Genomic DNA, 18,226 nt, shown 5'->3' with positions numbered 1-18,226 from the left:
GATCACAGATAAAAGGGCAAGTAGTTATGGGCGGTCAGGATAGGAGAAGAGATTAAAGTTCAGATCCAGGTTATTCAAGTTAGTGTCTGTCAAGTCCTATTTTGAAGGTAAGGTCTGGTTTAATTGCTTGTACTATTGTCCATACTTGACCAGGCAGAAGTAGATGTATTTGGGTTTGTGTTTCGAGGTGCCAGTAGGTAAAGACCTACTTTTTAAGCTGGAATAGAAGTGAGGAAAAAATACTGTGATCTCGGTCCACTCATAAGCTCTTATTTGCTTTGGCTAATTTTTGTGCACATCTGAATTTTTCTCAAGGCAGTTTTCATGTCCTTGTTCCAGAGACTGTAGATGAGCAGGTTTACAAGTGGGGTCACTGATGAGTACGACAAGGTTACAATCTTCTGTATCCCAGTTGGACTTCCAGAGGTTGGGCTGATGTACATCATCATGATGGTTCTATAGAACAGAGACACTGCAGCCAGGTGGAACCACAGGTGGAGAAGGCTTTACATCTGCCAGCAGCTGAAGGGACATGCAACACTGTTCTGAGAACCAGAGTGTAGGACCAAAAGATGAAGAAGAAGGTGATGAAGATAATAAGAGAGCTCAATAGAGAACAAGAAAGCTCAATTCCAGTGACAGGGATGCAGGACAGGACCAATAGGGGACCAGGGTCACAGACAAAATGGTCAATAGTATTGGGGCCACAAAAGGGGAGTTGTGTGATAAAATAGATAGGGACTGGATAGCAGAGGAACGCTGTTACCCAGCAGAGGGCCACCAAGTTCATGCACAGATGGCTGCTCGTGATGGTAGGATAGTGGAGAGGTCGGCAGATGGCCAAGTACCAATCAAAAGCCATGAGGGGCAGTAAGAAGGTCTCAGTGATGCCCATGGAGAAGAAGAAGTAGAACTGGAGGAAGCTGGCAGTGGAAGAGATGGTTTTGATTTCAGATAGGAAGTTCCTTAACATGTTGGGAACAGTGGTGTTGATGTAACAAATCTCCAGGAATGAAAAGTTTGCCAACAGAGTGTACACGGGCATGTGAATTCTGTGATCAAGCTTCACTGCAAAGACAATGGCTCCATTCCCAATCAGTGTCAGGATGTAAGACATGGAGAACAGCACAAAGAGGAGGACCTGAACCTCTCTAGTGTAGGGAAAGCTCAGGAGTATGAATTCAGTCCCTGTGTTGACTCTGACACATTCATGGCTTCCTAAGAGGTGGAGAGGAAAGAATGACAGTGACAAAGATGACCTTATTCTCTAATCTTCAGGAATATTTCCTTTCAGAGATCCGTAAGTCCCTCAGATTCTATTACTCTATTAAACAAATAATGTAACTATACTGCTGAAGACTGTCAAACTTTGAGAATGCTCTATATGATCAGACTTTGAATTTTGTACTTTCTCATTCCTCTTTGAGTATTTTCTCGGATCCGGCAAAAGACAGGATCTTATGCAATAAGCAGCTTGGAGAAGGTTAATGACAGTACTTGAAAATATAAATAGGTATGAACATTTTATATTTGTATCTATAGAATAATATATATAGACCCTTAATATTGGACACAGAATTTCAATTCTGTGGATCTCTTGAATTAGAGACACAAATGCTAGGCATCACGAGAGGAGGAGAAAGGTAACAAATAACACAATGAAATTAGTGAATTTCACTTTTATTCTGGATCAGTGTTGGAGTTATAAGTGTTAGCTTCTTAAGGTGTTTTGATAACCCAGACAAATGTCAAATGTGCCATCATTTCTGCAGTGTTCATCGTGGTTTGTTAACTCAAGGAAACTTTGAAAGTCTAGGCATCTACATAATAGTCCCATCTCTTACCAGGTGTTTTAATACTTCTGTAAAATCTTGGTCTATGTTGAAACCAGAAAAATACAGAAAAAGTGAGCAATGGATCTGGTATATTACAGACTTTTGAGATTTTTGCCTGAGATGTCAGGATTCCTAGAAAGGCTGCTATTCTTGTAGCTTATGGATATATGGAGAAGATCATAAATGTCAGATAGTCATAAGCAGAGATCTCTGGGAACCAAGGACAGTGGTGGGAGCCATAATTGCCCCTCTGGACAAGGTTGTTTTGGTAAGTGGATTAAGAGCTTCTTTTTCTGGGTGAAAGTTAGTCTTGAACTTTGTGTGACTTCCATGGTGAGAGAAGCAAAAACAAAGCCATTGAAATCACCTGATTCTGTTGCCAGTCATTTGGTCTTAATTTATTAACTTATTTTTTGGACACCCCTCTGTTAGTGAGGGACACTTATCACTTGTGCCAAAATGACCCAAAGTGACATGATTGAGTGATGATACTTATTTAGGAAAATGTAAGTGCAGAATACAGACCCAGAAACTTTCAATGACAGTATTCTAGCTAAGAATATTTATTTATGTGTTAGTTATAAAATGTATTACTTTCCAGATCACATAATGTCATAGCTTTAAGGATGATCTTGATGATTGCAACTAGTGACACAAAGGATGAGAGAAATTCAGAATTTTTCATGTCACATTTCCTTGCAAGGCTCCTCTTCAGTCTGTGAACAGATCATATATGGCACAGCAAAAGCTGTGAATAATTCCTCTGTAGCAGGAGTTGAGAGTTACCCAGAAGCCAAAGCAACCATGAGGAAGGAGTGAAAATAGCAAGAAATAATTTCTTGTGTGAGGATTCCAATGGCTTTATAAACCACGTGGGAGTGAACTCATCCATCTGCAGTACTCAGTCATCACCTTGCTCTCCCTCCTTGCAGAGGCAGCAGACAATCATCGGCTCTGTGGCAGAGCCAAACACAGGTTAAAAGAAAACTGAAGTTTTTTTTTTCCTGCCTGCTCTTCATAGCTGCTTTGTCAGTTATTTTCAGATGTCACTTTGCTAACTTCTTTGTTCACCCAAAGACCTGGTTCTGACTGGGTACAACTCCTGGTTAATAAGAACAAAATATATGTACATTAAAGCTCTTACCTCATTCTCATCTCCCTCATTTTACTGATTCACAGCTCTCTTGGTTGTAAGGATGAATCTCCTTACATTAATTCATGTAACTTGAGATGCTATTATTTTTACAGCCACACAAAAGAAGGCAAAGCTAAAATGAACACCTAAGAGCTGTCCTATACTTGTACCTCTTCTGAACACATCTCCTCATAGAACTCATGGGTCTGATTTGTCATCTTCTGTTTTTGCTGCAGCAAAAGGCAGGCAAGACGGAGGGCATGGCATCCTTGGCAGCCAGCAGCCAAGACAGGGGGTTAACCTTGCTGGACACCAATACTGGTTTGGAAAGAAATTGGCATATTTGCTGTACAACAGAGACTTATCTGTGTTACTCTGAAACCTGTATTATTCCTCCTGAGGGAGATAGTCTCCTATGAATTCCAAAAGTGAGAATTTATGGGGGAAGATTGGTAATTGTATCCAAAATGTTCCCTTCCCTCAGAAGTCCATTAATTGGCCTTTGGGACCCAGTTTCTCCAGTAGTGAATGATCATCTCATGTTATTTTTAGAGCAGATGTTTATTTTGTCCTATGGACAGGTTACTCTCCTGATGGTGCAAACACTACAGCAATACCAGCTTAGCTAGAACATGAAGCTTTTGATTATCTTTTACTCCTTTACATTCAATTTTATTCATTTTTTGAGTCTGTCTACAAATTTTGGACTCTCTTATTTGTCAATATCAGAGTTACGTCATGAGAGTTCTCATTCTTTTTTCCTATTGATTCACTCTGGCTTGAAAAGGATTATTCCCTTTTGATTTTTGGTAAAAGGCTTTCCCTCCTGGGTCAGCTCTGTGCTTCTAGCATGATAGTGATAAATAAATATCATTTCATGGTGAGCAGTTCCCAGGAGACCATGGTGCAAGTGGTGAAATGCCAAACTTCTAGAAGATTCCTCTCCATCTAGCCCTTTAGAGTATTTCAAACTGTGTTTAGTAGATGTCCCTGAAAGTTGGCATGATTGTTGAAATTTTCTTGCTTCTCCACCGCAATGAGAAGCCCGAGCACTGCAACAAAGAGTAGCCCCCACTCACCGCAACTAGAGAAAGCCTGTGTGCAGCAACAAAGACCCAGTGCAGCCAAAAATAAATAAATAAATAAATTTTAAAAAGAAGAAATTTTCTTGCTTCTTTTAAGTGAGGAATTGCTGAGAGAGATGACTCAAACTTCTGAACCCCTTTGTTTTTATTACTTGCATATGTGTGCATATGCACATGGGTATGTATGCATTTAGATCAGCTATTTAACCATGTTTTTTTTCTATTATTGGTTTGGAGCAATCTGTAATGAGACTGACTCTTGCTAGCAATTTACTAATGACTACATATCATTCAATGACAAAAGAGGTTTTTTTGGTGGACTATGAATTGAACTTGCTCATTTTCTCAGCATCATTTCTGTAAGGTAGAAGCGTTTTTTTGTCTTTTAAATGGTAACATTGCCTCTTCCATCATAAAAATTGATATTCTAAGATGCACAGTCATCAAGTTTTTCAGAAGGATTTATTCATTAAAATGTTTGGTGTTTGAGGGCACAAAGAATTTTCTTGGCACTAATTTCTGCCAAAATTATCATTAGGAACAAAGAATTTATTTAACTTTCATAGGGTGAAATGTGCTGTTTCTGATATTTGAACTGAAGTATTAAATTGCAGAATTTAACAGGAGTGAGTTGAGGAACCCTTTAGAGCTTTAATATATCTATATGTATATCTATATCTCCAGATATGTAGTAAAGTTCTCCCTCCTGCCCACTAAGCTAACCAAGCAGAGACTTCAGTAGCTCTACATAACATGTGATAGAGACTTCACAGAATTAGTGGGAAAAAAAGCCATTAAATAAATAAACAGCAGCAGCATCAGCAACAAAAACAGTAATTACAACAAAACCTGGAGAAGTGAGGGAAATTTGATATTCAGATTTTCCACATTATATTTTTTAAACATCTGGTTTTAAATAAAAAAAAGAGAGAGAGACATGCAAAGAAATCATATGGCCCATATATAGGAAAAACCGGCAGTTAATAGAAACTTACCTTAGGGGAGTCCAGATGTGGACTAGGTTGGCACATTCAAATGGTCTGAAAGAAAAAAATTATCAAGCAAGAATTTTATATCCAGCAAGACTGTCTTTCAAAAAATAAGGAAAGGGCTTCCCTGGTGGCGCAGTGGTTGAGGGTCCGCCTGCTGATGCAGGGGACACGGGTTCGTGCCCCGGTCTGGGAGGATCCCACATGCCGCGGAGAGGCTGGGCCTGTGAGCCATGGCCGCTGGGCCTGCGCGTCCGGAGCCTGTGCCCCGCAGCGGGAGAGGCCACAGCGGTGAGAGGCCCGCGTACCGCAAAAAAAAAAAAAAAAAAAAAAAATGAAAAAAATAAGGAAAAATTAAGACACTCTCACATAAGCAAAAACAGAAATTTGTTGCTGATAAATTTGCATTACAAGCAATATTAAAAGGAGTCCTTCAGACAGAAATGAAAGGGCACTGGACAGTAACTTGAATCTATTCAAAAAAGTAAAGAGTACCAGTAAAGATAATGGTGAAGGTAAATATAAAATAAAATCTAAATGTGTTTTTACTTGTAACTCTTTTCCTCTCCTGATTCAAAATATCACTGCATAAAGCAATAATTATAAAACTGTGTAAAAAGGCTATGATGTATAAAGATGTCATTTTTATGACAAATGCAGTAAGAAAAAGGGAGAGAAAGGATCTATATTGGTCCAAAGTTTTTGTTTACCATTGAAATTAAGTTCAGACTAATTCAAACTAGATTGTTTTAAGTTAAGATGCTACCACTAAGAAAATAACTTTAAAAAATGTAGCAAAGAAACAAAATGGGGGGGCTTCCCTGGTGGCACAGTGGTTGAGAGTCCACCTGCTGATGCAGGGGACACAGGTTCGTGCCCCGGTCCGGGAAGATCCCACATGCCGCGGAGCGGCTAGGCCCATGAGCCATGGCCGCTGAGCCTGTGTGTCTGGAGTCTGTGCTCCACAACGGGAGAGGCCACAACAGTGAGAGGCCCGTGTACCACACACACACAAAAAAAGAAACAAAAGGGGAATTAAAATGGCATACTAAGAAATATATATTTAAGACAAAAGAGGTAGTAATTGAAGAATAGGATTTCAAAAATAAAGGAGAAAAAGTATTCCTTCTAACTCATTCTATGAGGCTAGTTTTACTCTGAATCCAAAACTAGACAAGATATCAAAAGGAAAGAAAAGTACAGACCAGTGTTGATTTGTATGAATATTATTCTCATAAACATGTTAAAATATAAATATAGTTGGGTACATAGGATTGTATATTGAATGTGTAAATCATTTTCATTTGATAGAATTCCAATTCAAATCTTTCTGTCTTCCACACAGATTAACAGAGAAAGTTAGAGCTTGGTCTGAATCAGAAAAAAAAAAACAACTATAAAATTGTACCCTTATCTCGTAAATTGACCCTTTGTATAATGGATCAAATACTGCTGACATGTCTACTTATGTGTTTTATACATATTTGCACATATATATAAACCACACATATAATCTGACAATAGTCCCTATGTGATATAAGGATTATGTAAATCAGAATGACAAATTAGTCCACTTAAATCCTTGGGCAAAGTTAACATTACAGGAGAATTATGGTGACATTCATAAGTTCATGTTTGCTTTCCAAAAATAATAATCCTATAAACTGTAAAAAACACTGGCCCCAACCAAAAGATTATATGCAAGGTAAGGATGCTAAATGCAGTTTACACAAAGCAATAACAATAAAAGCTGTGAGTTTTACTACTGCTTGGGGGAATACGTCACACATTTACTTTTCCTCTATGAAAGAAACTTGTGCTAAGAAACCACTGCATTCTCTATGCAAATGGAAAGTATGGAATATGTAAGGAAAGGGTAAAAATTCAGTTTAATTTCCATGTGTTCCTGTTCAAATAATTTTAAAAGTCAATCTACATCTATATTAATTGAAGATATTGACCTGTAATTTTCTTTTTTTGTACTGTTTTATATGGTTTTGGTATCAGGGTAATGGTGGCTCATATAATGAATTTGGGGATGCTCCATCCTCTTCAATTTTTTTTTAGAATAGTTTGAGAAGGATAGTTCTTCATATGTTTTATAGAATTCCCCTGTGAATCCATCTGGTTTTGGACTTTTGTTTGCTGGGAGTTTTTTCTTTTTCTTTTTTTAATTACAAATTCAATTTCACTTCTAGTGATCAGTATGTTCAAATTGTCTGTTTCTTCCTGACTCAGTCTTGGCAGGCTGTAAGTTTCTAGAAATTTGTCCATTTCTCCTAGGTTGTCCAGTTTGTTGGCATATAACTGTTCATAGTATTATCTTAGATTTTTTGTATCTCTGTGGTATTGGTTTGTCATTTCTCCTCTTTCATTTTTTTTACATCTTTATTGGAGTATAATTGCTTTACAATGGTGTGTTAGTTTCTGCTTTATAACAAAGTGAATCAGTTATACATATACATATGTTCCCATATCTCTTCCCTCTTGCGTCTCCCTTTTTAGGTCCTCTCTTTTCTTCTCAGTGAGCCTGGCTAAAAATTTATCAATTTTGTTTATATTTTCAAAAAAAATAGTTTTTGGTTTCATTGATCTTTTCTACTTTTTAATCTCTATTTTATTTATTTCCTCTCTGATCTTTATTATTTCCTTCCTTCTGCTGACTTTGGGCTTTGTATGTTCTTCTTTTTCTAATTCTTTTAGGTGGTAGATTAGGTTGTTTACTTGAGATTGTTCTTGTTTATTGAGGAAGGCCTATATTGCTATAAACTTCCCTCCTAGAACTGCTTTTGCTGTATCCCATTGATTTTGGGAAGTTGTGTTTCCATTTTCATTTGCCTCGAGGTATTTTCTGATTTCCTCTTTGATTTCATCATTGACCCATTGGTTTTTTAGTAGCATGTTGTTTAGGCTCCATGTGTTTGTTCTTTTCCCATTTTTCTGCTTGTAATTAACTTCTAGTTTCATACTGTTGTGGTCAGAAAAACAGCTTAATAAAATTTCTAACTTCTTAAATTTGTTGAGGCTTGTTTTGTGACCTAGTATGAGATCTGTCCTGGAAAATGTTACATGTGCCCTTGAAAAGAATGTGTATTTTGCTGTTATTGGATGTATTGTCCTGTAGATATCAATTAAGGCCAACTGGCCTATTCTGTCATTTAAGACCACTGTTGCCAAGTTTTTGCTGAAAGATCAGCTGTTAACCTTATGGGGATTCTCTTGTATGTTATTTGTTGTTTTTCCCTTGCTGCTTTTAATATTTTTTCTTTATATTTAATTTTTGATAGTTTGATCAATATGTGTCTTGGTGTGTTTCTCCTTGAATTTATCCTGTATGGGACTCTCTGTACTTCCTGGACTTGACTGACTATTTCCTTTCCCATATTAGGGAAGATTTCAACTATAATCTCTTCAAGTATTTTCTCAGTCCCTTTCTTTTTCTCTTCTTCTTCTGGGACCCCTATAATTCAAATGTTGGTGTGTTCAATGTTGTCCCTGATGTTTCTTAGACTGTCCTCAATTCTTTCCATTATTTTTTCTTTATTCTGCTCTACAGTAGTTATTTCCACTATTTTATCTTCCAGGTCACTTATCTGTTCTTCTGCCTCAGTTATTCTGCTATTGATTCCTTCTAGAGAATTTTTAATTTCATTTATTGTGTTGTTCATCATTGTTTGTTTGCTCTTTAGTTCTTCTAGGTCCTTGTTAAACATTTCTTGTATTTTCTCCATTCTATTTCCAAAATTTTGGATCATCTTCACTATCATTACTCTGAATTCTTTTTCAGATAGACTGCCTATTTCCTCTTCATTTGTTTGGTCTGGTGGGTTTTTACCTTGCTCCTTCATCTGCTGTGTGTTCCTCTGTCTTCTCATTTTGCTTAACTTACTGTGATTGGGTCTCCTTTTTGCAGGCTGCAAGTTCATAGTTCCCACTGTTTTTGGTGTCTCCTCCCAGTGGCTAAGTTGGTTCAGTGGGTTGTGTAGGCTTCCTGGTAGAGGGGACTGGTGCCCGTGTTCTGGTGGGTGAGGCTGGATCTTGTCTTTCTGGTGGGCAGGACCGTGTCTGATAGTGTGTTTTGGGGTGACTGTGACCTTATTATGATTTTAGGCAGCCTCTCTGCTAATGGGTGGGGTTGTGTTCCTGTCTTGTTGTTTGGCATAGGGTGTTCAGCACTGTAGCTTGCTGGTCGTTGAGTGGAGCTGGGTTTTAGTGTTGAGGTGGAGGTCTCTGGGAGAGCTTTCGCCATTTGATACTACATGGAGCCGAGAGGTGTCTGGTGGACCAATGTCCTGAACTCAAGCTCTTCTACCTCAGAGGCACAGGCCTGACACCTGGCCAGAACACCAAGATCCTGTCAGCCACATGGATCAGAAAAAAAAGAAAGAAAGAAAGAAAGAAAGAAAACATAAATAAAATACAGTTATTAAAATAAAAAACAATTATTAAAAATAAAAAAATTAGAAAGTAGTGAAAAAAGGGGGAAAAAAAAGAAAGAAAGAAGAGAGCAACCAAACCAAAAAAACAAATCCACCAATGATAACAAGCACTAAAAACTATACTAAAAAAAACAAAGGACAGACAGAACCCTAGGACAGATGGTAAAAGCAAAGCTATAGAGACAAAATCAGACAAAGAAGCATACACATACACACTCACAAAAAGAGAAAAAGGAAAATATATATATATATCTTTTGGGAAGTCTGAGGTCTTCTGCCAGCATTCAGTAGGTGTTCTGTAGTAGTTGTTCCACATGTAGATGTATTTCTGATGTATATGTGGGGAGAAAGGTGATCTCCACGTCTTACTCCTCCACCATCTTGAAGGTCTTTCCACTAATACTTTCTGAATAAACAGGCAGAGAGTGGATGCACAGAGGAAGAACAAGCAACTTGAAAGCTCACCTTGCTGGCACCTGACATTGCCTGTGTTCATTTAGGAAGATCAAACATGGCATACAACAGATGGGTGAGTTGAAATGGAAAACTATAAACTGTAAATTCGAGGTAATGGGCTCATTGGAGGAGACTTTGACTGGAAATTCAGTGATTGGAAGGGATGATATGATGCTTTAAACCATAGCTAGACAGCCTAAATTTTCACTATTTGATATTTAGCTAAAATGTGTTTAGTAAGAGCCATCACACTCTTTATTGTGACCACAATTTTACTTATTACAGTTGAACTGGCTATGGTGGGTAAGACTGCATGTGAACAGGGCAAAGAAACATGATAAGGAATGAAAGAGTGGAAGAAGGTACATTTCAAAGATGTTATATTTGAACAAGAAATCCCCCTTCACTCTTGGTCAGAGTCAGTATAAACTCACCTCAAAATTAAGGAGAGAATAAGGAACACTTGAGAAGAAGCCTTTGGTGTTTTGAGGGTGGCTCTTGAATGAGAAGGTGTTAATCAAAATTTGAAGTAGGAGAAAAGAAAATGTCATGCAAAGAGAAAGAGAAAGAAGCAGCAGGTTTTCTTTCAAATTCTTATCTGTGGAACAGCCTGCAACTCTTGTGAATGTTCTTCCTTCCTTTCCCACTTCAAGGGCAGACTTCTTGATCTTTGAAAATCCCTCTATTCCTGCCTCACTGTTCTAAGTCCAACACTGAGGGTCCTTCTCTCCCTATCTTGGGTCACTGTGGATTCTACCTGGGACTACACGTTCATTTTTCCTTTCACTGCAAATATAGGAATTCTTCAATCTTAATCATACTTAATGAAAATAAACATCCATTACTTACAAATGTTTTATCTCCTTTGAAGTGATATGGAGCCCACTAGCTTCTGTCATTTTTTTATCTGATAGATAGTGCGAAACAGAGAAGTGTCAGCTCAGATTTTCCTGATGGGATTTTTAAACAAACAACTATATCCTGGATAGACATTCTTCCACAAGGAAGAATGAGGACTTTGTAAAAAAATTATATATTATTTTATATACAACTTTGTCTACAATATAACACATTTATAGATAAAAATACAAAAGAGCATCTACAGCCCTCTTTTTGTAGCAGTAATATACACAGTGGACATTGCAGCAAGCAGTCAAGGGGCTACCACTTGTGCCCTCTTAGAGATCCTAGATGTGCAGGATTTGGGGTTCCTGGTGACACTCTGCCACAGTTTGAGCCTCACAAAGGATTCTCTTTAGCTGCAAAAAAGAATAGAGTGCCAAGAAACTCTCCATTCATTTTATTAAGCATCCCTTTCTGGCCACATATTGTCCCTGGAGGCTAACCCTCTGGAGCAGCAGGGACAATCACAGTGCATCGTTCAATCTCCAGGTGTGTTTTACTTTCAGTGATGAGCTCAGTGGTGAAAAGCCCTCCCTGAATCCATCGGTGAGACTGTCACCTAGTAATGGCCCCTCTAGTTTGCTGCTCACCTGACACGTCCAGACAGGTTCTGAATTTAAAAACCAGCTCCATATTGGATGTCACCAGTTGCTTCAAGGCTCCTGGATCTCCCTTGTCCTCATATGTGTTTCTTCAAATGACATAGAAAATTCACTTTAACAAATCCCCAAATCCTGAGTATCTTCCCAATGACTCACTAAAAGTAACCTCCCCACCGATCTTTATTCATTCAGTACAGTGGTGTTAAAAGTTGGTCTGCATCCCCCCAGCAGACTCCTGGCAGCAGGGACTGATGCCCGCTAGAACTGTCCCTGGCTTTCAGATTTCATGAGTATAAGAATACCCAGGGTGTCATTTAACATTCAGAGCCTCCTATCACATCCTCAACAGCAAGGATTTTATGTCTTCTTATGTTTTTAAATTATCTTCTCCTGTCTCAATGGATATAAACACTCTACCCAGCTTTATATTATGTTTAGGTGATAGTGTTTAGTAGCTGCTATGTGCTGATTACTGTGCCAGCAGATTTCACATGTGTTATAAAATACTCATTAAATTCTTTTGAAGACTGTCTTACCATTTTAAAATGATTGAACAGAAGTCCACAGAGGGTAAGAGTTTTTTTGGTGATAACTCGTCTTGGTTTATTTTTTTTCTACAAATAGGATATCTGAAGTGAAAAATTATATCTAATCTGCCTATAGTTTCTACCTGTTATTCTTTCTTGGTCATTGTTATGCCTTTCTGTCCCTCTGGGAAAGTTCTATTAATATTATTATTTTGGCTTCTTTTCTTCCTTAAATATTTTTTACTTCGAACACTATACTTGATAAGATTGTTCAGAACCTGGTCTTTATGGCTTAGCATCTTATTTATCTTGGTACAACAAATTTCAATGAAAAATGATTGCCCATTGTGAACGAAGATTTGTTCAAAACAATCATTACCCATAAGAAGCTTTCAAGGTAATGAGCTGCTTTGGCAAAAGTTTCAGCAAAAACCCTGTGCAAGGGCAAACCTTTAGTTCCTTTTTATTTTTTGCTGCTTAAGTAGACATGGAGTAGTCTTGAAAATGAGGTACATTTGAACTCTTGGTAATGGTTCACAGCAAGGTGGGAATCAGACCAGATTCAGATGTTACCTTCTTCTGTTAGACTCTCTATTACTTGCATTAGGCTCTATCTTTCTTCTCCAAGCATTAGTTATTTTAACCCAGAGATATCAGGTGGAAGAAACCAGCCAGAATGTCTCTAATCCAAGCTGACAAAGGCAGCAATACTGGAAGTAGCCGACTAACTCTGTTCAATGTTCACTAGTTCCTGCAGAAAGCAACTTGGGGGAAAATACTTCTGAGTAACAGTGACCAGGTCTTTTACTGCTGCCCCTGCTTCCTGCTGCTGCTTCTAGTGATGACTTAAGGTTACTCTAATTTTCCATTTTGGAAGCACCAGTGATGTATCTAGAAGTCTGAGACCCACTAATATTTTCATACTGCATTTGGAGACTCATCTTTAACCTCCTCCCTCAATGACTTGCTTATAAAAACTTCTTTGGATTCTTTGTTGCTTTGATGATGACTGTCTAACTTCTTTGGTATGATCTTTTAAAATATTTTGTTATTGATAATATTTACTTGGTATTTCATTAGTATGTAACCTTCCAAATCAGTTCTCTCCCTTTTTAACTTCAGAGGTACCTCAGAAACCAGTCCTCTCTGACATGTCAATTGCCCCAAGAAAGAAAGCCATTCTGAAAAAAATTGAATTTTTCTAGATGTTTCCGTTTCAGATAAATTCCTCAAATGTAAATTTGAACCGATATATTTTTCTCTCTCTTCATTATTATATTTTTCTCTCTTTCCATTCTCTGATTCCCTTTCTCTGTGTTTTCTTCCTAGAATTGGTGCCATGGCAACCAAGGGTCTGTGATATTGCCAGTGAGCTCACTGCATCTCTTGTCCCACTAAATCTGTCAGTGGGTAGCTGAGCTCATATGGTAAAGCTCTGGGGGTATGCAAACCATGCCCAGTTTGGATAATCCAGGACAATTCTAAACTTAAGTCAAACAGGACATTTTACTGCTGAAGATAAAATGTGCTTTGGGCCTGGAAATCATTGCTTTAGTTAGGAATACCCAAGGGAAACCCGGTGCTGATTAGGTTTCTGGATTCAAACTCTGGGAAGAAATCAGCACTGGACCTGAAAGCCATTAGCAGGAAGTGGTGCACTTGGGGGCAAATCAGACCTTCCCAGGCACTCTTTTTGTTCCAGGCAGCGTATTGTGGAAGGTATGGCAGCTAAGCCCCAAGGGCTGTGTTGGACCAGGTTCTGCTTTGGGCAAAATGGCCCAGGACACCAGAATCCTGTCTTTGCACAGCCTTCCCTGGCCATATATAAATGTTCTTAGTGTTGCTATGTCCTCCGTGAATTTGGGCAGAAGAGAGAGTAGTGGCCAAATATATATACTTGTCATTTCATGACTGACTTTAGATCGAGGATATCCAAACTTTTGGAGTTGGTATAGGTAGTGCTTAATTTCACCATGCTGCTTCTTTTCTTCTCTTCAAACATGCCCTGTACATTAAATAATGAATTTTCAAATGAAAGTGAATTTAATTAACTTAATTTTGAGAATTTTGTGGGATTTTGAGATTCTTTGATGTGACTGATAATCTCAGGTCTGAGAGGTGGAATCCCTGACTCAGAAGAAGTTGGGCAGAAATAGAATATTAATAGGCTTGGGGGCAGGCACCTGGCACTGGCTCAGGGAGACTCTGATTATGTCAGAAATACCTCAGTTATACCCATAACTTTCCTCAGTCCTCCACTGTTCCATCCACATTCACATTGTCTTTAGAGCACTGTTTTGTGATTTTTTTCCCCTCTTGGTTTCTCCCAAAATGCTGATGCATTTTTAAAAATCTTTGAATTATGCAAGTTAGGCTGCATGTCGTTATCGAAAACCTAAAAAAAATCAGAACAAAAAATGGTATAATATTAAAATTTGATGTTTTCCTTCTATTTATATTTACATTAAAAATGGCTCATATCGGGCTTCCCTGGTGGCGCAGTTGTTGGGAGTCCGCCTGCCAATGCAGGGGACGTGGGTTCGTGCCCCGGTCCAGGAGGATCCCACATGCCGCGGAGCGGCTGGGCCCGTGGGCTATGGCCGCTGGGCCTGCGCGTCCGGAGCCTGTGCTCCACAACGGGAGAGGCCACAGCAGTGAGAGGCCCGCGTACCGCAAAAAAAAAAAAAAAAAAAAAAATGGCTCATATCATACAAGTTGCCTTGGAACATTCTTTAAAAAATATACAAACTGGGCTTCCCTGGTGGCGCAGTGGTTGAGAGTCCGCCTGCCGATGCAGGGGACGCGGGTTCGTGCCCCGGTCTGGGAAGATCCCACATGCCGCGGAGCGGTTGGGCCCGTGAGCCGTGGCCGTTGGGCCTGCGCGTCCGGAGCCTGTGCTCCGCAGCGGGAGGGGCCACAACAGTGAGAGGCCCGCATACAGCAAAAAAAAAAAAAAAAATACAAACTGGAGTGAATCTTTTGCTATGTTAGTAAATATAATTCTCCCTAATCACTACTAGGAGCATAGTATTCCATTTTATGGTTACAGCATAAAGTAAGTGGTTCTCTCCTGTTGGACATTTAGATTGTTTTGCAATTGTTTTCTATTACAAACTATTCTGTGACGATATTCCCTTACAATGAATTACTATAAGTGGATTAGCTGATCAAAATGTATACTTTAAGGTTTTTATTTGCCATATTGCTAGGTTGCTCTCTAAATGTGTTGTCCTAACTTACATTCCAGCCAGCAGGTAGTAAGAATGCTCATTTTCCTCATATTTGAAACACACACACAGGCTATTATAATTTTTTCTAAAAATTACCATTATGAATATTTAAAAGTAATGCATCATTATTTTAATGTGTATTTATTTAATTAGTAATTAGGTTGAAATTAAAATAATATTTTATTGGTCATTTTGCCTTTCTTTTTTCCTTTTCTTCTCATTTATGTATATAACTCATCTTTCTAATCATGTGTTCATTTTTCTTGATTTAAAATAATTTTTTATATTTTATAAATATTCACCTTTACCTTTTTTGGCATTTGCTTGTTCAATATGTGCACAGTAATTTTTAAAACCAATCAAAGATATTTTTTATGTAGTCTTATATATCACTCTTTCTCTTAATGGTTTATACTTTGATCTTCTGCTTAGGAATATGTTCACACCTAGAGATTATATATAACACGTAAGATGTAGAATTGAAAAATGTCTCTTCTTGTGAATAGAAATTGTATGCAGTTATCAAAAGGGAAGCACAACCTGTCTCCAGAATAAGTAGGAGCTTCAGGAAAGATAAATGATCACTTCTCCATAAAGGAAGGGGGTTAATGTAATCAACTTGCCACCAAGTGGCTGGGTGCTTCTTCTCACTGAAGATTATATTGACAGCTCAGCATCAGTCTCTGCTGCTGGCTGGCTGGTCATTTGTTAGATAGTTAGATAACTAGTTAGTTAACTAGGTCAACCTTGGTAAGAGGCTCATGTTTTGGGTTTCGTGCATAGCCTCAATCCTACCATTATGGTGCCTCCATTTGTGAGCATATTGTACAAGCACTGGGATGACAGATGATAAAAGCTACCTGACATGCAGTATGAATCATTCTATTCACTTGGTTTTCAAGTGGTAGGCATCAATATGAAACACCAAGATTTGCACACTTTGTGTCCACTCCCATCGTTCTATCTTCCTTCCTATCTCTGATTTTCCAATTTTGCTTCTTCCAGATCCCTGACTGACCAGAAAAGCCATTTGTTACAGCCTAAGAACCCGTAAATAAGCCTTATATTAGGTTTTTTTCCCCATCATACAACTGGAAAACTAAGTTTTCTTTTTTTTTATTTCTACATACTGTAAGTACTTACCCTCAACATCATGATTTAGTCAGCCTCTGAGTTAGGCTCAATGAAGCAGCCATCTATTTTTGGCTCACATGAATATATGAATCAACTTACCCATAAATCAGGACTGAGATTCTTCCTCCTTCATTTACTGGTTGTTGGAAACCCATCGTGAGACCATAGGTTTAAACTAAGGGCGAGGTGTTGGTACAGCAGAAGAAGGTGATGTGTCCTCTGAACCTGTCTGGACACATACACTAATGTACCATTACCAATGCATCATGAATTGCTGCTGTTCTTGACTGAACTTATGACTTGATGGATGTGACAATATCCAGCTCATGATGGGAAGCTCTGTTTGCATGCCACTTGATTTCTCATATTAAGATGCTCAGGATTTTTCCCCAATGGAAATCAAGATCTCCTTTGCAAACAGTGAGTAGTTCTATATAATAAAAAATGTGGCCTTGTTCTAGGACTCAAGGGATATGCTGGACCAGTCTACCAATGCTTATCATATGTTATCTACGTAGCCTGCTGCTCAGCAGGGCAACATGAACAGCAACCTGTGGAAGTTTCTTTTTTTTTTTTTTTTTGCGGTACGCGGGCCTCTCACTATTGTGGTCTCTCCTGTTGCAGAGCACAGGCTCCGGACACGCAGGCTCAGCGGCCATGGTCATGGGCCTAGCCGCTCTGCGGCATGTGGAATCTTCCCGGACCGGGGCACGAACCCGTGTCCCCTGCATCGGCAGGCGGACTCTCAACCACTGCGCCACCAGGGAAGCCCCTGGAAGTTTCTTTTGGCCTCACTCAAAATCGGCATTCTCTAAGTCTTGATACGTGTGTCAGAGTAATAATCAACAAATGTAGTTTTATCTGTGTCCCAAATATCGAATCCCACCCAGTCCTGTGTCTCTTTCTTAGTAGGTGGGTTGCAAAGTATAACAAAGAATAACAACTTGTCCTTTATTTCAGAGATGTGCTCTGACTTGATAATTGGTTGACTGACTTGAGTTTGTACTTCTTTCTAGGAAATAAAAAGTTCACAACTCCACAGCTCTTATAATTACCATTATTTCCATCTCATTCAAGTGCTAGTGTTATTGCATAGACAGTACTTTCCCTTCCACTTGTGACTCCTCCTAATTTTTCACAGGTGAAAGTCTTAGCAAGTGTGATGCTCTTCTATACTAGGGGTTATCATCACTCAACTTACTCCCTGTACTGGGGTCTTTGTTGCCATCTTTCCAGAATCTTATATTGAGGGTTTGAGTTCTAGGGCCACTTATCATATGAGTTCATATGTGTTCTCTTAAAAGCAGAGCCTGATACAAAGACTTGGATGCAGATGTTACATATGAGGTGATCTTAAAAAGCAAGAAGGAGCAGAGAGAGTAAGAGGGGAGGAGAAAAAGCCACTGTAGAAGGAGATTGGATTTCAGGACCTCCGAAATACATAGGGAATATCTCCCAGAAAGATAAATGTTTGATGCATTCATGCATCTGTACTAATCCCATACACTTCAGGGCTGCACTCATGTATAGGCTATGGGGACTCTGGTGACTTTTGAGAAACTCTGAGGCAGAAATTTGAAAGATATGTGGTACTTTTCAAGTGGGACACTGTTAGTATGATTTAAAATTCACGTGGAACTATTCATTACAACTGCAGCTGAAAATAGAAGCTCACCAAAAGCATCTGCTACAATAAACTTCTGGTTCCGTGATCATTTACTAGTTGTGTGATGTTAGGGAAATTCCTGAACCTCACTAAAACTGTTAGTTTTCTAATTTTTTAACATGGTGTTGATAATAACTTGCTCCAGAAGGTTGTTGTATATAATAAATGAAGTGACTGTCCTCAAACTATTCAGTGCAGTAATAGTCCCATGAGGTGATTTGGGAG

General features: G+C 38.7%; 1 pseudogene across 1 annotated transcript; it reads right to left on the bottom strand.

The window, feature by feature from the left end:
• Nucleotides 1–269: 269 nt before the first annotated feature.
• LOC308614286 (olfactory receptor 11H6-like) lies at nt 270–1,212 on the bottom strand (annotated as a pseudogene). Its single transcript has one exon. The product of its transcript is annotated as an olfactory receptor 11H6-like (transcript).
• Between the last annotated feature and the right edge of the window lie 17,014 nt (nt 1,213–18,226).

This window comes from Mesoplodon bidens (genome assembly GCF_964165515.1).
Source record: "Mesoplodon bidens genome assembly, chromosome: 3".
NCBI classification, from domain to species: domain Eukaryota; kingdom Metazoa; phylum Chordata; class Mammalia; order Artiodactyla; family Ziphiidae; genus Mesoplodon; species Mesoplodon bidens.
Note: the sequence above shows the minus strand (reverse complement) of the source record. Positions and strands in the feature narration are given on the sequence as shown.